We start from the raw sequence: 22263 nt of genomic DNA, 5'->3' as shown, positions 1-22263 counted from the left end.
CCTCACTTGTATGCTCTTTACATTTAATCAGGACTTAAGTTTCTCCTTTGAGAACAGTGAAAAAGGCCCAAAGATAAACATGAGAGATGGGGATGACAGCTATGACACCTGGCTTGGCTAATCAGTTTCCAAAAGTTTTTCTCACCTTGAAGCAAAAGGCCACGATCTGGCAGTTGCTTTCCATTTCATAATTTACATGAAAAAAAGGACCTTCAGTGCTAAGGTAATTTGTACTAAATGTCTTCTCCCTTTCCCTCTCCTTTTCCCTCTTGCTCTCCCTCTCCCCCCTCTCTCTTCATCCCTCCTTCTCCCTCTCTCCCCCTCCCTCTCTTTCTCTGTCTCTGTTTCTCTCTCTCTCTCTCTCTCTCTCTCTCTCTCTCTCTCTCTCTCTCTCTCTCTCTCTCTCTCTCTTTGTCTTTCTCTGTCTCTGCCTCTCTCTGTCTCTTCTCTCTTTCTCTGTGTCTATCTCTATGTCTCTGTCTCTTTTGTGTCTGTCTCTATCTTTGATTTTGTTTCTTGGTCTCTGTCTCTTAATAAACCAAGAAAGAATGAAGTAAACCTACTGTTCCTGCTATCAAAAGGATCCTCTAGGTAATGAAAATCTCTAACAGAGGAGTTATACGTAGCAGCTTATATGGCATGATTTGCTTTTAAAAAAACTCCATACAAATGCCAAGCTGTATCCTTGGGAATCTCAGGGCCTCCTGAGAGCTGACCTTCTTTCTTTCTGGTCTCTTGCTCTGAGTAAGTTGGCAGACCCATCACCGGTTAGATTTATCCTGAGGCTGGCTCTGGACCAACAGATTTCATTTGTGATAAAGCTTCTCTAGAGGTACTAAAGTGTAGTGGAAGGAAAGCTGCTTCAGGAGAAAAGATAGGGGTTCAAATCCCAGCTTTATTTGTTTCCTTCTTATGTAACCTTGGATATATGCTGAGTGTCTCTGGTCTTATCTGTAAAGTGGATTTGTTCACTTGTAATGTTTCTTCTAGCTTCAAATCTAAGGTCCTTTCTGTCTGCAATCTCCTCATCCTGCTAGGTCTCTGGTCTCTTCCTTTGCCCACGTGAGCATCATCAGCAGTCCCTAATAGATCTGGCATCTGGCTATAAAGTAGGAAGAATAGAATTTCCTAGTGGGAATGAGGGCTGTGCAGAGGCTTTTCTCTGCCTGTTGACTTAATGCTTTAAAAGGGACCTTCTTTGTCTTTCATCCTGTTCCTTCCCTGCTCCCTTTCCTCTTTATCATATCCTGATTGTCTGGGTAATCTTTGGCTATCTGGCCCCCGATTTCTAGGATGTCATTTCTAGCATCACTAAATTCAAAGAGGTGCATACATCTGCCTGTCAGCCGACCAGCCCTAGCTGCCAGGGAAGGGAGGGAGCGGCTGTGATCTGCTCTCAGTCCCGGCAGCTTATTAAAGCTGAAGGTTGGCCAAGGTCATTGCAAAACACATTGCCTTTGTTAAACCCACAGCATCTCCTGAGGGATGCCCAGAAACCACTTTTTAAATGCCCCCAATTGGGGAGCCCCAGGTACACCCCACAATTGCTCACTGCTTCAACCAAGCACAAAAAAGACAGGGAAGAAATCATTTTTTCCCCGAGGGGGAGAAAATAAGGGTATAGCTAGTTAAGATTATTGACAGAACTGGAAAGAACCTTAGAGATCATTCATTTCCACTGCTTCATTTAATAGATGAAGAAATAGAGAAGCAGGGACTGATTCCCAGTCATCCTGAGGAGCACCCACGCTCCAGGCAGATGTCCTTTAATAGTCCTCACTGAACACCAGAATCTGGAGAGACAGGCTGGAAAAAGGTTAAGTTCTAAATGGGGCTAGGAGTCCAACAACTTTTTCAACTACTCCTTGAAGGCAGATACCACATATCTGTGAATAATAACCTCATCTATTATATTTCTTTTTTTTTAAACTTTTTGTTTTCAAAACATATCCATGGATAATTCTTTGACATTGACCCCTGTAAAACCTTGTGTTCCAGTTTTCCCTCTTCCCCACCTCCTCCCCAGATGGCAAGTAGTCCAATGTATGTTGACCGTGGTAGAAATATATGTTAAATCCAATATAAGTATACATAATTATACAATTAGAATAGATAATGTCTTACAAAACTTTAAAAACTCTTCCTTGTGTTCCAATTTTTTCCCTCCCTTTCCCCTACCCTCTCCTCTAGGCAGCAAGTAATCCAATATATGTTAAATATGTGTGATTCTTCTATACATATTTCCACAATTATTATGCTGCACAAGAAAAATCTATTATATTTCAAAGAGCACTTTTTTCCTACCCAATAATGGTCTTCATATAATAATAGTAATAATATTAGCTAGCATTTATATAATACTCTAAAGTTTGTACTTTTTACAAATATTATCTTCATTCTATCCTCAAATAACCCTACAAAGATAGGTGCTATTATTTTCCTAATTTTATAGCTAGGAGAACTCAGGTTGAGAATGGTTAAGTGATTTGCCCAGGAGTACATAGCTTGTACATGAGGCCTGACATCTTCCTTACTCTAGGTTTAGCCCATTATCCAGTGTATCCTCTGGCTGGATAATACTCAGGCCTGGAAGCAGAAACTCATTTTCCTGAGTTCAAATCCAACCTCCAAAACTTACTAGCTGTGTGATCCTGAGCAAGTTCTTTCAGGATTTGCTTCAGTTTCCTCATGGAGCTGGAGAAGAAAATGGCAAAACCATTTCAGTGCCTTTGCCAAGAAAACTCCAAAATGGGGTTATGAAAAAGACAATTGAACAATAATCAAAGTTATTCATCCTTATGTCTTATCTCCTTGCCAAACCACAGGTTCTATGAAGGCTCTATCTCTTCCACACTCTTCATTTCTCCCAAGACCGGAATAGTGTTCTGGATGCAGTATTTACTTAGATGTTTCCTACATTGTTCCATTGAATTTGAATCCTCGGATGTAACTTGTCCATAGAAGATAGTATGGCAAGTGACTTATGTCCAAACGTCATGCAAAGAACTGTGGCAGAGCCAGAATTGTCAACCAACCAATTGACAAACATTTATTAGGAGCCCACTAAGTATCAAGTACTGTATTGGGTGCTGGATATACAAGACAAAAGAAAAACAGCTTCTGTCCTCAAGGAACTTATATTCTAAAAGTAGAAACAATAAGTACATTTACAGAGCTACAAAAAACAAAGTAGAAGTAATTTTGGTAGGGAGGAATCTAGCAGCTCAGAGAGCCAGGAAAGCTTTCATGTTATAAAAGGTTGTGTTTAACTGGATTTTGAACAGAAGCAGAAATGCTAAAAGTCAGAAGTGAGGAGAGAATGAATCCAGGCCTGGGGGACAGCTCTTGCAAAGACATAGACTTACAGGCCAGTGGCTTGTCTACTACTCTGTATGACTTAATTATCTTTCCATTCTGGTCAGGAAGGAAGCATGAATGAACAATGAGGAGGGATGCTGAGAGGTGAAGAAAGTTTAGGGGAGAAGTCACAGAGATCAAAACCTAATGTCTTACGTGTAGAAATCACTTAAGATAATGTATGTTCATATGGATGGAGCTGAATGATCTGAAAGTATGAAGAAAGGAAGGCAAATGACCATCAGGGTGTCCTGACTCTGGTGCCCATTTGCTCTCAGCCCCATCATGTTGCCTCCTATCTTTAGCGAAGTATTAATTGATTTTTTCAACAACTTGCTCATAATTGAGTTGTGCCCCATGTTTTCCTTCCCCTTGTTCATTCCTGCCTTGCATTGAATGTTTTCAGGGATCAAGGAAAACTCTAAAATCAAGACTGTTAACATCCAGCTGCACAGACTAGTCAAGTTTGTTTGTGGAGGGTATTGAAATCTTGGCCTAAAATGAAGAGTTGGGGTTATTGGGAAATTTTCTATCAGAACCATTCTTATTTTGTTACTTGTATTATCAATAACCAGGTCCGTTATTGGGGAGAAAAGAGGAAAATTATGAAAATTCTGTATTATGGTTATTTTTCTATGTAATCAACCTAAAATACTGTGTCCATTTAATTTTTTTTTTTCTGAGGCATTTGGGGTTAAATGATTTGCCAAGGGAGTGTTTAAGCGTCCGAAGCCAAATTTGAACTCAGGTCCTCCTGACTTCAGGACTGGTGCTCTATCCACTGTACTACCTACCTGCCCCCATTTAATTCTTAATATTAAAAAAGACATATGCATGTCAAAAAAAAGAAATGAAGGCAAAACTGAGGAATTATCATTTTTTTGTTTTTTATTTTTGTCTTCATATCCCTATTGAATGGCATAGTGCCTTGTACTAAGTAGGCACTTTTGATAAATATTTATTGAATTAAATTGTCAAGGGATGAAGTCCCTGTGGCTTTCAGGTAAGTGAAATGCTGTCAAAGGGAGGAAAATGCCAGATATTTTACACCATCATGTTCAAATTGGCAAAGAAAATCTGCAGAGAAACAGGAAAATAAACTGAAACACCAAGCCTTCTTACGATTCTGAAATCTCTCAAGCAACAGTTTTCTTTTTGCCCATTAAATGCCAAGGAATTTATGAGTAGCAAACATTTGAGAGGAACTGTCAGCCAGTGACTTGGTGGCTTACAACTTATCACATGCTTTTGGGTCAATGACCCATGAACCAAGATCAGATAAACAGGTTGGCCTTCCACAGCCAGTTTCAAAGGAGCTATTATGGACAATCCAGGAAATAATGCATTTTGTGGAAAGATGGTAATTACGGAGTATTGAGTAAATAATATGTGCTTTTAAAAAGTCTGCAATTATGTATTTATTCTATCTGTAATTAGGGATTTTTAAAGGGTACATTATAGGTAATTTAAAAATAAAATAATGACACCATTCAAAACAAACAGCACCAAACAAAGGCAATTCAAACCACTCCAAACTCGGCTTTGTTACAGATTCAGGTGGAGAGGATGACTGGGGTCTCAAGAGACAAGCCAGTTCCATGTTCATTTATCAAAGACCATCCTAAACCTAGTCCGGGCTGTATGTCTAGCAGGGCAGATGCTTTAATGCTTCAAGAATCCATGAATTTCTGGATCATAGATTTAGAGTTGGAAGAGACTGGATCAGAGATGAAAAAAACTGAGGAACTAGTTGATATTAAGTAAGCATCTGAGGCAAGATTCCAGCTCAGGTCTTCCTAACTGCAAGTACAGTTTGTGTTCCTCCAATGCTGATAGCCACTTCTATTTCTAGACAGTCTTTTTGATTGGTCGAACAATTCATTTCTCTGTAGCCAATTTGATTTGGAAGATTTCAGTTGTCTGGTCCTTGAACCAGGACCTTGGTACTGTCCCTGGTCTTGTTCTTGAAGCTTTTCCAGTTTGGTAAAACCAGTCAGAATGATGGGGAAAAAAACGAGATTATTTTCCATGATTCCACAACGTACCTTTCCTTGGAAATCCACTCCTCCAAAGAACCTCTTTTGATTACCCTAGTGGATACTGACCTTCGCTTCCTTCATCCTCCTATAAATATCTATGGGATTTCCAGTCTGTGCCATAGAGTTGGGAGAGACCTCAAAGATCACTTCTGACCAATACCTGAACAAGAATCTCCTATACCTCCCTCGCAATTGGTCATCTGATTATCTAGCCTTTGCTTAAAGACTTCTGGTAAGGGAGAACCCACTTCTTGCCTCCTCAGGCAGCTCATTCTATTTTTATCCAGCTTTTTGTTAAGAAGTTTGTCCTGACATCCAATCTAATATTTCTTCTTTAGAGCTTCCTCTTCCATGTGACAGTGAAGACAGATGTCCTGTCTCTGCTAAGACTTCTTTTCTTCAGGTTAAATAGGTTCAGTTCCTGCAACTGATCATTATAGAGAAAGAAGGAATGAAAGAGCATTTATTAACACAAACACAAAAAGCAAAGACAGTATGTGTTTTTAAGAAACTAACACTTTCATGAAGGAGACAGCATATCACAGAGAGTGGTGACCAAGGAGGTGGATTTTGGTCTTAAGATCCTGTTGTTCTCCTCCAGATGGAACTCCGATGGCTAATATTTTCTCTAAAATGTGAACATAGGAGTACTGGATAGTGAAATGGACAGGGTGATGAATTTAATATTCAAAAAATCTGAGTTCAAATTCTGTTGGCTTTGTGATTCTGGAGAAATTATTTGACTTTTCTCAGTCTCTGTTTCTCTTGATCTAAAATAGGGATTATAGTAGCACCTAACTTCCAAGATTGTTCAGAGGATAAAATGAGATTTTTATATACATGTATACATACACACATATATGTATGTATACACATATGTCTATATGTATGTGTATCTATATCTATTACTTTACAAGTCTTAACATGCTATATAAATACTGGTTATTAGCTATTATTATTTAGGGCTCAATTATGTTTCATCCTATATTATTTGCTATTTCTTTACATATTTTAAAAAGAGTACCAGAAGCCATTCCCCAATTAATAAATGGTCAAAGGATATGAACAGGCAGTTTTCAGATAAAGAACTCAAACCTATCTATCGTCATATGAAAAAATGCTTTAAATTGCTGATTAAGAAAAGTTCCAATGGTCTTTGATGAAGAAAGCCATATACAATGGGAACTGAATGTGAACCATGGAATACAATTTTCATTCTTTTTGTTGTCGTTTGTTTGCATTTTTTCTCATTTTTTTCCCTTTTTGATCTGACTTTTCGTGGGCAGCATGATATTTGTAGAAATATGTATAGAGGAATTACACATGTTTAATATATATTGGATCAATTGCCATCTAGGGGAGGGGGTGGGGAAGGGAGGGAAAAATTAGAAAACAAGGTTTTGTAAGGGTGTGTTGAAAGGAATGTTGAAAATTATCCATGTACATATTTTGAAAATAAAAAGCTTTAATTAAAAAATAAATCACCGATTAGAAAAAGGCAAATCAAAACAACTCTGAGCTTCTACCTTACAACACTCAGAAATGACAAATGTTGGAGGGGATGTAAGAAAATAACACTAATGTATTATTAGTGGGGTTGTAAATTGGTCCAATCATTCTGGAGAATAATTTGGAACTGTGCCAAAGGGCAACAGAATTGTGCATACTCTTTGGATCTGGGATACCACTATTAGGTCTTTACTCCAAAGAGATTTTAAAAAGGGGAAAAATCTAAATAGACAAAAAATTATAGCAGTTCTTGAGAAGATGCTCAGCAGTTGAGAAATGGCAGATCATGATGTGGTATATGATTGTGCTGGAACACTGTTGTGCTATAAGAAATGGTGAGGGGGATGATTTCAGAAAATCATGGGAAGATCTATTTGATGGAAAGTGAAGTGAGCAGAACCTGAAGATCATTGTGCACAGTAATAGTAACATTGTAATGATGATGAATTGTGAAAGAATTGACTACTTTAATCAATACAATGATCTAAGACAATTCCAAAGAAGTCATGATGAAAAAATGTTATCCACCTCAGAAAATAGAAGTGATGAGCTCTGAATGCAAGTGGAAGTATAATTTTCCACTTCATTCATTCATTCATTTATCTATCTATTTATTTATTTCAATATAGTTAAATTTGGAAAACTATTTGCATGACACAGATAATGGGTATTGACTGCTTGCTTTCCCAGGGAGCTGGTGAAAATTTGGAACTCAAAATTTTCTTAAAAAGTTAAGAATAAATAATTACCAAAAAATTTTAAAGCATTAGACTTGAGCCCAGAACTTCTGGATCTCGACTCTGCCACTTACTACTGTGACTGTGGGTAAGTCACTTTGGATAAGACTTCTTTTTCTAGGTTTAATATTTGAATTATCCATTTCACAAAGTTACAAAGAGAAAGATATTTTATAAATCACAAAGCATTTTACAAATGTGACCTACTATCAAAAATTATTGAATAAGTTATGAGGGACTTTAGATATCATTTAGAGTAGGAATTCTTTATCTGGGATCCACGAACTTTTAAAAAATGATAATTGTATTTCAATATGATTGGCTTCCTTTGTAGTCCTACATGCAGTAAAATATTATTCTGAGAAGGGATAGGTAGGTTTCATCAGACACTGCCAAAGAGGTCCAATAACACACAAAAAACTGACTTCCTGTTCTAGATAAACTTTCTTATTTTAAAGATGGGAAAACCAAGGCCAAATGAATTACTTAAATCTTCTCAGCAAATAAATGGCAGAGCTGGTGCATTAATCTTGGTGGTCCAATTCCAAATCCAATGTTCTTTGTGGGAGGAGGAGGGAAAGACAAGGGGAACTGCTTCCCCTCCAACACTTAGCACTGGATTAGGCACATAGCAGGGGTTTAGCAAAGAACTCTTGACTGCTCATTATTGTGGGTTCAGTCTTTTCCAAACCTAGGGGACAGTCGCAAGAGTTGCTGGGCTAGCCTGGACAGGATAAAGCCTCTCTTTGGGGGGTTATTAATGGCAGGCCCTCCAGTGCAGCTTCTCAAATTTGCATCTTGTCAGATGCCAGGAGATAGGTAAATCTGCAGGCACAGGAGAGAGACAGTTGGAAGGATCCTGTCACGTCAGATCAGAATCCGTTGAGACGAAGCTGTCACCATGCAGAGCTACATAACAGAACAGAGTAGCTCTCATCAGGATTTCTGTTTTAGCTTCACCCCGAGTCTCCTTCACTATTAGGAGGGTTAAGGACTTCCTTGTCACTGTTATCATTATAGAAAATCTACAGATTTACATCAAGGAAAGCTCCTGCCCCTTATTACCCCTTCCATATTAACTTCCCCAAGCAAGTAAGGAGGAAAAAAAATTGGATTTGTCTATGGCATAGGGCCAGGAATTTAGATGTACCCCCTTTTCTTCCTGTTGTTGCCTGGGAAAGAGGGGTGCAGAAGTAGTAAGGAAAAACAATTAAGGCAAGGTAAGAAATTAAAAATTCAAGAGAGGCTTGGTTATGAAGCCCTTCTCCCCCCCCCCAATCCTCCCTTATGTCCAGAGGAAGATAAAAGTTATTTGTCTAAAGACACATAAGTTGAAAAGAAAAGAGATAAAATTTGAATTCAAATCTTTTGTCTCTAAATCCAGTGCTCTTTTGACTGCTTTACAATGCTTCAAGAGAAAGGAAAGAGAGGGAAGGGCAAAAAGGGCTTCAAAGATGTCCAGTACTTTCTTGGGAATGTAAGATTGACTACATGATATAATACCAGTTCTGGCCTGGATTACTGAAATCATTTCCTAATTGGGTTTATTGGCTTCCACTGTTTCTCTCTGCCCATTTATCCTTTACATTATTGCCAGATTAGGTTTCCCATTGCAATAATCAGTCAATTATTAAGCTCCTATTATATGCCAGACACTTTGCTAAGTGCTGGGGATCCAAAAAGAGGCAAATGACAATCCCTACCTTGAGGAGCTTGCAGTCTAATGGGGGAGAGAACATACAAACAAATAGAAATTATATGCAGAATAAATAGAAAATTATTCAAAGAGAGAAGGTACTGGAATTAAAAAGAACTGGGGGCGGCTTCCTGTAGAAGATGGGATTTTAGTTTAGTTTAGTTTAAAAGAAGGCTGGAAAATTTGTCACTTAAGCAGATATGGGAGTGCATTTGAGGTGGAGTTAAAATGCTTGGAGTGGAGAGTTGGAGTATTTTGTTTGTGGAATAGTTTGGAGGACAGTGTCAATGGCTTAAGGAGTATGTGATGGGGAATAAAGTATAAGAAAAATGGAAAGGGCTGAGATATGGATGACTTTGAATTTCAAATGGAACATTTTGTATTTGTTCTTGGATACTATAAAGATCCAATGGAATATAATACCCTGTTTATTTTATTCTCCAGCTCAAAATCTTCAGTGGCTCTCCACTGTCCACAGATTCAAGTCCAAATTCAAGTATTCTAAGTTTCTGTGAATAATATGGTCCCATTCAGCCAGACTGGAAGTCTCTGGGTAATCTTTGACTCTTCCCTCAATCAGTAGGTCTTCCTTTTTTTTTTTTTAAATACTATTTTCCACACCTTATCTATCCATTGCTAATACTACCCGTGCTAACTTAAATTTCTTTTTCCCAGTGACAGGACATTGCCTCAGTTTCCCCATTGATCCTTTTATTTATACTTCCTTTTCCATCTTGATCATTCTTCTTATCATTACAAACCTCGCCTTATTAAACTCTATTGGGGATGGCTTCCATTTCCCCACTGAGGAGGCTTCAGGAGTTAGAATTGTCTGTAGAATAAGGTACTTAGGTACCTTTATTCTGGTAGTCAAGATCCTATAAATCTACCTTTATGAACCCTCTTCTCTAGTCTGACTCATCTTCTCCTCTATTCCCCACATATACTAAATAATTTCTTGGATTTTTTTTTGGATTGACTCTTTAGATTGACTTCTTTTTCTCTTTTGCTTATCTAAATCAAATGCGTCTTTTAAAACTTGGGTCAAATCCTATTTTTCTGAAGCATTTCCTCACCAACTCAGCCAGCTATGATCTTGCCTTCTATTCTTGACATGTTACTTGTTGACCATCAACTGCTTTAGTGATCTCATGTGTAGAAGCCTTGTACCCCCAGATCAGTCTTTTACAGTGGGCTGTATTTTTGCACTCAGGGAACAGAGGTCCCTAGAGAGCATGGTAAGGGGGATTCCTCAGAATGAAGGCCCTCACTGTCTAGAGCCCTTGATCTGCTTCAGACTGACAAGTTGTGAGATACTTCTCAGACTTAATACTTACTTAGGATAACCTGTGTTATCCTCTAATTGATTATGTTTCTAACTCTGGAAAATGTGTTGATGATATCCTTCACAAAGGACCATTCTTGGGTCCTCAGTTGACTCTTAAGAGGTTAGGTCTCATATTATGCAAAACATAGAATATTTCCTCATTCACCAGAAACAATCTTGGCTTCTCTTTAAATGTGTCTTATCTTCCTGATAGACTGTCATGTCTTCAAGGGTAATCAGGATAGTCAATCACATTTCTATAGCACTTATAAAACAGTTTTTTCCCAATAATCTTTTGAAGAAAATAGTACAAGTATTTTAAAAAAGTCTTATCACTGCCTTGTGTTTTTTAATGAGTCATTTTTTTGATACACTATCACTTCCCACATTGAACCCTTCCTTGAACAACATTCTTGAACAAGGAAAAACAGTTTCCCCCAAATCTTATAAGGGAACATGTTCCACAGGGTATCTAACATTCCTTAACTATTACTCCTAACTTCTTTCTTCAAAGTCGTCCTTTGCAGGAAGGGTTTTCTTGGCTGCCCCAGCTTCCATTGCTCTCTCTTCCCCCTGTTGTTTTTTGTCTACTTTGCACGTACTTTGCCTATATATGACCATGGACAGCTATGTGATGTAATAAGTAGAGCTTTGGGCTCGGAGTCAGGAAAACTAATCTTCCTAAGTTCAAATCTGGACTCAGACTGTGTGACCTACTAGCTGTGGGACATGGGAAAAATCCTGTTTTCCTTAGTTTCCTCTTCTATAAAATGAGCTGAAGAAGGCAGTGGCAAGCCATCCCAGCATCTTTGTCAAGAAAACCCCAGATGGAGTCACAAAGAGTCAGACTGAACAACTATAACGACATATATGAGCACATTGTTTCCTCTTCTTGAGCACATTGTTTCTTCTTTTTGGTAAAGATTATTGGCCTTTGTCTTTGTATCTTTGGTGCCAGATATGTGGTTGGAGCTTAATAAATGCTGGTTGATTTATAGATAAATCACCCATTGCTGAGGACTATGATTGGCGGCTGCCATTAATCTGAGTTTGTCCACTTTTTGGTCTTTTTTTTTTTTTTTAGAAACTTACATGAATGTAGTCATTGCGAGTAGCATTCTTTAGGTTCTGCTTTATTCACTTAGCATCAGGATCATGATCACATAAGATTTCCTGTTTTTTTTTTTTTTTTTTCTGAATTCCTCATTTACCCAGCATTCCTCAGCCCATGGACATCTACCTTGTTTGCAGATTTTTGCTATGGCAAAAAATGTTGCCACAAATATTTTTGGCACATAGGAGACCTTTCTTTCTGCCTTTGATCTCCTTGGTATATGATAGAAGTTTTTTGATCTCTATTGTAGCAAGATAGAGAAATGGGTATGGCATGAGGCCCGGAATCAGGAAGACCTGACATCAAATTTCACTTCAGACTCTTACTAATGTGAGATGCTGGGCAAATTACTTTACTTGTGTTTGCCTCAGTTCCCTTCACTGTAAATGGAGATCATAATAGCACTTATCTCTCAGGGTGGTTGTGCAAATTAAATCAAAGTAAAGCACTTAACAAATTGCCTGGCACACAGTAAGTGTTTAATTAGTGCTTATTTTCCCATTTTACTTAGTAAAAATCAGAGCCCATGTCTCTTCTGGCCCCAGGTTGAACACTGTTTCTAAACCCCACCCCACCCCACCTCACATTTTTTGGAACTTCCATGGTGCCTCCTTGCTGGGCACAATACATATTTGTGATTTCAGGGGCAACAGAGAGGACCCGCATGTTTGTCCCCAATCAATCAACTAATTAACACAGCTTATTGGTAAAATCAGGTCCAGTCATAACACCTGCTTTCCCCAGCAGAGAAGGCCAACTGCTGGTTGTCTGGGGATGGCTTTTGAGAACTCCTTTCCAGGAACCAGAGAAAGGTGAGAGCAGGAGCAGTGCTCTCTTAATTCAGCTCTCTCTAGGTTTCCTGGCTCCCCCAACCAAGCTGGAGCTCCAAAAGGGTTTTCCCCAAGCTCCCTGCTCTCTAATCATCATAAACCTCCAGCCCAGCGGGCAGGTGCCACAATAGCGGTTGGTTTACAAGGTAAGTATGTATGAGATGTGACAGGCCCAGAATTAGCAATGCGATTCTTCTGTCACTTTTATCATTGGCCCCTGCAGGGAGGATCTGATTAAATGGATATTCAACTCTTTGCATTAATGTGCATCCAGCTTTAATTTGCATTTCATTACCCGCACAAAAAAGCATAATTTTATTATTTGCCGTTGGAAAGCAGATCTCTGCTAACAAGCAGCTACATGCTGTTGGTAAAATATTATATAACTGACTTTATTTGGTCTCTTTTTTTTCTACTCTCTCATTCTGTGCAGACTTCCTTCATTTCTCCCACAACAATGGGCCTGGCCCCTGCTCCTTCCCTCAGCTGCCTTGCTGGGGGGGAGGGAAGAGAGAAGGGTCTTCGGTAAATGAACCTTTGATCAAGTTCAGCTGGGATGCTCCATTTATTGTCAGGTTAGATGGGTTTCCTTGGCCTTTCTGTAAGTGTCTCAAGAGCTTCCATTTCATTGAATCTCAGAATGTTAGAAATGGACTGGCCATTTATAGGCTGTCCAGCCTAAATCCTTCTTTTAATTTATTTTAAATCTATTTTATTTTGTTTTTAGGTCTGTATTCTTTCCTCCCCTTGTCCTCTTCTTCCTTTAAATGTTATAGATCTTTCCCCCCCCCTAATTTCCTTCCCCCCAACTGAATAAATCCTACTTTTAAAAGGGAGAAAGCAAGAAAAACAACAACAATAACCTATTGAAAACATGTATAGTCCAGCAAAACAAATCCCCACATTGTCTATGTAAAAAAGAAATGTCCACTAAGTTCATTCCCTCTCTCTCAGGGTAGCAAAAGATACCCATTTGACAAATGAGAAAACTGAGGACCAAAAAGGGAAAGTGATTTTTCCTATCACACAGAGAATGAATGACCACTGGAAATAGAGCCTGGCTCTCTTGCCTTTCTATGGCATTATATTGCCAAGGGGTTAGTGGGAGGTATAGATGTTCCAGGGCCCACCCAGCCTTCAGGAACCCTTCAGAAACACTTATTCCAATTCCTCTCACCTGGTGCACCAGGACTTAGTCCTTGTAGACATGAGGCTATGGCCCAGTTTCAGGCAGTCCAGGAATCAGAATCGAATGCAAGCTTTTTCTGAGTAGTTTTGAGGGAAATACTAGCAAGATAAAACCTGACATTTTCTTAACGCTTGTAAGTTTGCAATGCACTTTACAATATCTATTTTATTTGAGCCTCGTAAAAGCCCTGCAGCAGATACTATTATCCATCCTCCCTCATTTTGCAGATGAGAAGACTGAGGCTTTTAAAGGTTAATTGATTTGTTTTCTTGTCAGAGGTGAGATTTCCCCTCTGCCAGGTCTTTCTTTCTCTGTCTGTCTATCTATCTCTGTCTCTGTCTGTCTCTTTCTCCCTCCTTCCCTCCTTTTCCTTCTCTCTCTCTCTCTTCTCTCTCTTCTTCTCTCTCTCTCTTTCTCTCTCTTCTCTCTCTCTTCTTCTGTCTCTCTCTCTTTCTCTTCTTTCTCTTCTTTCTCTCTCTTCTTCTTCTCTCTCTCTTCTCTCTCTCTTCTTCTTCTCTCTCTTCTTTCTCTCTCTTTCTCTTCTTTCTCTCTCTCTTCTTCTCTCTCTCTTCTTTCTCTCTCTTTCTCTTCTCTCTGTCTCTCTGTCTCTTTCTGTTAGAGTTGTTAAGCTTAGGAGGACTACAAAGGAAGGTGAAATGGGAGAGCTGAGAAGTAGGACCCAAATTTCCTCTTTTTATGTGTTTCTATCCATCCTTTATTTTATTTTATTTTTTTGCTGAGGTAATTGGGGTTAAATGACTTGCCCAGGGTCACAAGCTAGAAAGTGTTAAGTGTCTGAGACTAAATTTGAACTCAGGACCTCCTGACTTCAGGGCTGATGCTTTATCCACCTGGCTGCCCTCTACCTGTCCCTTTTGGGTACAGATGCCACTGAGCAGGGGAAGGATTTATAGAAAAGAGTGAAGAAGGGCCCAACTAGTATAGAGATAGATGATGTAGTAGAAAGCGCATTGGTCTTAATTCTCTGCTCTGGTACTAACTCAGCAGACTTGGGAAGAGGTACAGCTGGTAGAGGACTGAGAAACAATGAGTAGGATTGGTAGTCACCAGGAGATGAGAATATGGCTGAAGAGGAAATGTGCCCCCTTGGATGTTGTCACCCTGGGACAAAGGCCTAGTTACCTTACAATAGTTAAATTACTCTTACACAGCTTTACTTTTTTTTTTTTTTTTGAGTTCCTTTTGTTTTTAAAGCTACCCTTAGTGTTTGATTTAGACTAATTTCCTCTAGTTTGATTTTTTTGGAGTTTGTCTATGTGTATGTGGGTCAGGGAAGTAGGGACAGCTGGACTTTAAAGTGTGATTTCCCTTTACTGTTCTTGTCCCACCACCCATTTCCTCAGGCTTCATAGCCTCTGCTCAAGGTCAAGTCTAAAGCATATCTCTCCAGTCAGAAGGGTGACCGCTGTGTTTTCTCTTGAAAACCTGAAGGTGATGGTTGATGGGAATGAGTGGGGGAGGATTCTACCTTACACTTTGTTTATCTTCTCACTGGAGTTCTCCTTTGTGAATCTGGCTCCCAGGCCAAACTGGAAGACAAGCATCCCTGGGAGATAGAAGGAAAACCTGCCAATTCCCATTCATCTCTCCACAAAGTGACAAATGGCATTTAGATAATCAAAAAAGACATTTCCTTTGAAAGCCTTTTTCTTATTGCTTTTATCTTCTTCTCTGTAGCCCCTTCGCCTTCTTCCTACCCCACCTCTGGTGCCTAGAGATGGGGCAGCCCTCTCCAGCTGTCTTCCTTTGGGCATCCAAGGCTGGGAGGGGCAGCTTTTCTTTCAAAAGCAAGGTATATTCAGTCCAAGAGGGAAAAAAAAGGAAAATAAATTTGAAAAGAGACCTGTAAGACTTAAAGGGAAAAACCTGGCAATTAGTGCTTTAGACAGATAATAAATTCTTAATCTCACAAACAAGGTTTTAAGAGTTGGAGTGTGTATAATTGATACTGCAGCTAGGAGAGCCTATCAGATCTTCTTAATCCCACTTTTTGTCTTCTGCATTTTAAATAATGCAGGGACTTTGAAATCCAGAAATACTTTCTTTGTAGCATCAGATAGCTCACTCTACAGGGTGCCAATTTAAGGTCCCCACAGTGTATTCAGCAGGAGAAAACTTTTATTGAAGTCTTAAGATGAGTATCAAACACTCCAAGTTTTCTATCTTTGCCAGGAGCCAATGTGGGCATGGAGCTCTCTCATATGGTGGATGCTATGGGCCCTTCTTTCCCTAGTAACTCCTTCATGAAGCTGTTGATTTTTCTAGTTTAGGGGCATTGAAATTACAGATCCCTCTCCTACTGATTCCCACTACACTCACTGCTGACTGAGACAGTAACAGAGAGAGGATTAGTAAGATCCTTCTGATTTTGCAGGGGAAGCAGATAGCAGTTCAGGAAATCAAATCTGTGCTCCTTTGCATAGTATAGGACCGTGAACAGGTCATTTATTGTGTCAGAGCCTTAGTGCTCCCATCTGAAAAATGGGGATAATAATGCTCATACTATTTAGCTTTCAGAGATGTTTATTATAAGGACCTAGTGAGCCAATATAGTCATGCATTTTGTAGCCCTTTATAAAGGTCGGTTATTATTGTTCTAGAGAGTGTAGGACAGAGAGCTAATCTCAGAGTTAAAAAATCCAGGATTCAAGTATTGACTCAGGCTCATACTATCAATGTAACCCTATACAAGTCTCTCTCAGTGTCCCAAGGCAACTGTCTGGCGTTATAAATTATAGAACAGGCGCTGGGTCTGTTTTTATACAAGGAATTTTCTTTCTTAGAATTCACTTTACCAATGAAAGTCACAGGTCCAGTTCTGCTATTATTCCCCATGCTTTACCTTAGATGAGAGTTTCAATGTCGGCAAGATATGGAGAATGTGCCAAATTTATACTGCATTAGGACCTCACATCTTTTTTTTTTCTTACATATTACTTTGGCAGTCTTCATAAAAGGGAAATAGTTTTGGGGGACATTTTTCCTCCTCAGAATGGATGGATTTAACTACTCATTACCTATTCCTAGTTATCTAGAGAGTTCATTTCAGTTTAGCATATTTAATGGAATTTGGACACATGTCTGTGCCCAAAATGGCATATGTTTAGCCTGGGGCAAACAGAACAAGTCTGATACCTCTTCTGTGGGACGGTTCTTCAGTTACATGAAGTTGCTGATCATAGCTTTTCCTATTTCTACCTTATGATTTCCTTCCAAAGTTATGTATGTACACACATATGGTATTTGCCCTTCTTTTCAAAGAGAATCATTGACTTCATTGAATTATGTCTAGACTTGTATGTATGAGTGCAAAGCTGTCATTCATTCTTTCCTCCAGAGTCATCAAAGTCCAGTGGTAGGACAAGATGAAGATCATTGGCAATGGCCTGGGATTCAGTGATGACCTTGGTGTCCTTAATGTCCGATCAAGCTCTAAGGGCTTTATAGCCTGTTTCAGCCACTTTCATGACCATTGGAACAGATTGTTCTCATTCTCCCCTTCCATCAGAAAACATTTTCATGTGCTTGGGGTAGACATCTGCCCAACTCACCAATTTAGCCCATCTGAAAAGACGATTATACTGTGATATGACCTTATTAATGCTATAGTCTTCATGGAGTCACTAGTAAAAGTTGAGTGACTGAGACACCAAAGTTGGATGAGCAGCCCTGAAAAAGAAAGCCTTGATAGCAAGCCTTCACACCAGAGGTGCTGGTCTTCTCTTTATCACCTCATGCACATGTTGTCATCCCCTTTGTAATATAAGCTCTTAGAGGGCAGTAACTCTACTTTTGTTTTTGTATCTCTAATACCTATCATCGTACTTGGTACATAGATTGTATAAAATTAATGTTTTTTGATCAATTGATTAATGACAGAAATAAGTAATAAACACTTATTAAGTAATTTTCAAACATTATATCACTTAATTCTTACAGCAATATTGGAGGTATTGTTTTCCCATTTTCAAATTGAGGCAGATAGAAGTTAAGTTACTTGACCCCAAATCATACAGCTATCAGTTAAATACAGTACTTGGGGCTAGGTTTGAACTGAACTTTTTTCCCCCCTGAACTTATCTTGATTCCAGACCCAGCACTCTATGAATGCTATTACCTAATCTCTCTGATCCTAGTCTCTTCTTCCTGCCTAGGTAGGTATCCTTTGTCCTATGCCCTGAGAAACAGGTGAGAGGGTAGAGGCTATCTTATAGATTTTATTCTTCTTATGTAAATAACAGTAAAAGATGCACTTACCAGAGCAATGAGCACATAATGTAATAGCTAAAACTCAGGTCTTGAATAATTATACAGGTATCTTTTAAAGGACCAGTTGCCAAGTATTATAGAAGGGTTGGAGAGGTTTAATCCTGATTAATTATTTAATTATCATTCCCATCTGACAAAATTTATTAACCTTGCCCCCTCCTATTCTGGCTGTGAGAACTGATCTCCTTCTTAAGATGAGAAATCCTTTCCTTAGCAAAGCAGGACTCCAATACTTATATTGATGTGCTCTTCCTGAAAGCACATGTAAGATTCTTTAGGGAGAGCTGTTTTATCTAGTCTTTCTATCCTAAGAGCATAAGAGATAAATTCTCATGGAATGATTAAATTGGGACATTAGCACTTAACATGTTTTTTTCATTCATCTGATGAATAAAAATAACAAAAGATAGCACGTATATAAACTTTAAGGTTTTCAGAATGTTCTATATTGTGTGTTTGTGTGTGTGTGTGTGATTAACAACCCTGGGAAAGTAGATGTTATTATTTTCTCAATTTTAAAGCTAGTGTTTGAGAGACATTAAATTACTTGCTTAGGATCACATAGTTAAGCATCTAAGGAAGAAATTTTTTCCCCTATTATTTATTTATTTTTTAAAAAATTTAATAGAATTTTATTTTTTCAAATACATGCAAAGTTAGTTTTCAACACTGACCTTTGCAAATTCTTATGTACCAATTTTTTCTCCCTCTCTTCCCTCCTTACCCCTCCCCACGATATAGGTTAAACACTGCAATTCTTTGAAATATATTTCCATTTTCCTCATGTTGTGCAAGAAAAATCAGATCAAAAAGGAAAAATACATGAGAAAGGAAAAAAAAACAAGAAAGCAAATAACAATAACAACAACAAAGGTGAAAATACTCTTCTTTGATCCATATTTATTCTCCATAGTTCTCTCTCTGAGTGTGAATGGCACGTTCCATCCCAACTCTATTGGAATTGCCTTGAATTGGAATTGCCTCATTGTTGAAAAGAGCCAGGTCCATTCCAACTGATCATCACATAACCTTGTTGTTGCTGTGTACAATGTTCTCTTGGTTCTACTTACTTCACTTAGTATCAGTTCATGTAAGTCTTTCCAAATTTTTCTAAATCCAGTAAGGCAGGATTTTAACTCATGTTTTTCTAAGTTCAAATCCATCTTTCTATCCACTGAATCACCTAGAATGGCTTCTTTATCTTAACAGAAGACATTGACCTCATGGATGACAAGGAAATGGGATCCAAATAATTAAGAGGCATTTCCATTTGTTTTCTATTCTCTAAAGGCATAGATGAATGTAGAGAAAGACATCATTTCAAAAATAAACAGTCCTGTAATTTTTGTCTTTGGTAGGAGAGAGAAGTAGTGAGAAGGGCAAGGGCATGGAAAGTACCAGGGTGCTAAAGAAAAAGCCAGGTAAATTTCAATACCCAATAGTGCCTGGCTGCTGGCCAAGGTCCTGAGTGAGGGATCTTAGCACTGACAAGGCAACACCATGATTCAGTCTGACAAAAAGGGTTGCATTTTCATATGAATACTACCTTAATTATATTTTACATATTAATTATGTGGAAACTGTAAAAGCTCAACAAAGTAGTACAAGCCACTAATTATATAAGAGACAAATAGAAGCACAATGTATGTGTAATAATTCACAAGGTGGAGTGTCACGGGGAACACCTGATGTAAGAAATGGGCTAGTGGCATATTTAGGGGGCTACAGAGAAGAGGAAGGTAGAGAATAATGGGAGAGCACACAAAGTGGCAGAAGACTAATGTCTGAGTCTTTTCTCTGCTGCCTACATTTGGGTAAGTCAGTTGACCTCACTGAACAATTATCTTATCTTAAAATAGGAGGATGAATAAACTTTGCTTTTTCTATCTCACAGGCTTATTGTGAGGATCAGATAAGACAATGTAACATGAAAGCATTTCACAAATAATAAATAATGATAGAAATTAAATTGTAGAGCATAATACAAAATAATAATTATATCAATTATTAACAATTAGCACTATATTAATAAAACTTTGCTTTTATATAAGCTTTGTAATGTGACTTACATACATTATCTCATTGAATCTTCACAAATAGTATTGAAATAGGTGTTATTATTCTCCTCATTAATAGATGAATTTATAAATTCATTATTTAATGTATAATCTCAGAGAAATTAAATACTTTGCTCAGAGTCATCCAGCAAGCATCTGAGACACAATTTGAACTCAGGGTTGCTGACTCCAGGTCTAAGAGACAATAAAAATATTTTTGATTAGAGAAAAGTATGATTAGAATTACAAGTATTTGTATCTACTATTCCATTTCCTACCTCCCTATATATAGTAGAATTTTGATGACATTGTACAGTGGCTCTGGAATTATGAAGGCTGAGTTCAAATCCCATCTCAGATACCTTCTAGTTGTATGATCTTGTGCAAGCCTTAGTTTCTTCACCTGTAAAAGGTTGCTTTGAAGGTCATAAGGCAATAATTATAGAACACTTAGACAGTACCAGGCACAGAGTAAACATTATATAAATGTTAGTTATTATTATTTATTATTATTATTATTATTATTATTATTATTATTATTATCTGCAAAGACTATCTCCCATTCCTGGAATGTACTCTCTCCTTAACTTTACTTCTTTGCAATGTTACCTTCTCTCTGAAGCCTTCCTTGATTTTGCATCTTCCTCTCTTTTTTCAGTTGTTAGTCTTTTTCCTTCTTCAAATTACCTTGAATTATTGACTTATATACATGTTGTCTAATCCTAATAATATAAAAATTTCTCAAGAATCATGTTTTTTCATTGTTGTTTCTGTATTTCCATTGAAATAGCAATGAATATACATAATAGCATATAGAGGAGCTTCATATATGTTTGTGGAATTAAATATAACATACATTCAATGGTAAAGTGCCTGGAACATAGTAAGTATTTAATAGTTGATTTATCTGTCTCTTTGACCAAAACTTATTAAACTCCTACTGTTTGCCAGATATTGTGCTGGGCACTGATGATATGAGTAAAAAGAAATGAAGCAATCCCAACTTATGGAGTGTTTGTCTTGGAACAGTAGCTACACATATAGGCACAATGGTGTTTCTATGAGCACTAACATTCATATTCATACTTCATGTTCATAGTTTCAACATCTAGGAATCAATCATTATATGATCCCAAGAAGAAGGGAATTTAGAGGAGAAGAAAGCTCTGGAAAAACAAATGGAGGAAGAGGAAGAAGACTACTTGAAAAAGAATGACCATACTATATATTTGGAGAATAATTTATAGGTTACACAGAGGAAGAAAAATAGGAGAAAAATAAGAAGATACTAGAAAGTGGGAATTAGGTGACAACTTTGGAACTGTACACTTCTACTATCTGAAGGGTCATTTATTACATATCCATTGTATGTAGAGCTTGGGTTGTGTTTTAGGTGGATATAAAATTTATTTATTTATTTTTATTTTATTTTATTATTTTTTTTATTCATTTTTCCAAATTATCCCCTCCCTCCCTCCACTCCCTCCCCCCGATGGCAGGTAATCCCATTCATTTTACATATGTTACAATATAACCTAGATACAATATATGTGTGTAAATACCTTTTTCTTGTTGCACATTAATTATTAGCTTCCGAAGGTATAAGTAACCTGGGTAGATAGACAGTAGTGCTAACAATTTACATTCGCTTCCCAGTGTTCCTTCTCTGGGTATAGTTATTTCTGTCCATCATTGATCAACTGGAAGTGAGTTGGATCTTCTTTATGTTGAAGATTTCCACTTCCATCAGAATACATCCTCATACAGTATTGTTGTTGAAGTGTATAGTGATCTTCTGGTTCTGCTCATTTCACTCAGCATCAGTTGATGTAAGTCTCTCCAAGCCTCTCTGTATTCCTCCTGCTGGTCATTTCTTACAGAGCAATAATATTCCATAACCTTCATATACCACAATTTACCCAACCATTCTCCAATTGATGGACATCCATTCAACTGTGGATATAAAATTTAGAAAAGACACATAGTCTGTCTATCCTCATGAGACTTCCAGTCTAATAAGGGATTAAAACATATTAACACAGACAGCCAAATTTCTAAAGCAGGTATATTTGAAAAGATATAAAACAAAATCTTGTGATGTCTGAAGGAGAAGATCAT

The sequence above is a fragment of the Sminthopsis crassicaudata genome, chromosome 2, assembly GCF_048593235.1.
Source record: "Sminthopsis crassicaudata isolate SCR6 chromosome 2, ASM4859323v1, whole genome shotgun sequence".
In the NCBI taxonomy this organism is placed as follows: Eukaryota; Metazoa; Chordata; class Mammalia; order Dasyuromorphia; family Dasyuridae; genus Sminthopsis; species Sminthopsis crassicaudata.
The sequence above is the reverse complement of the archived record's forward strand: the minus strand, read 5'-3'. Positions refer to the sequence as shown.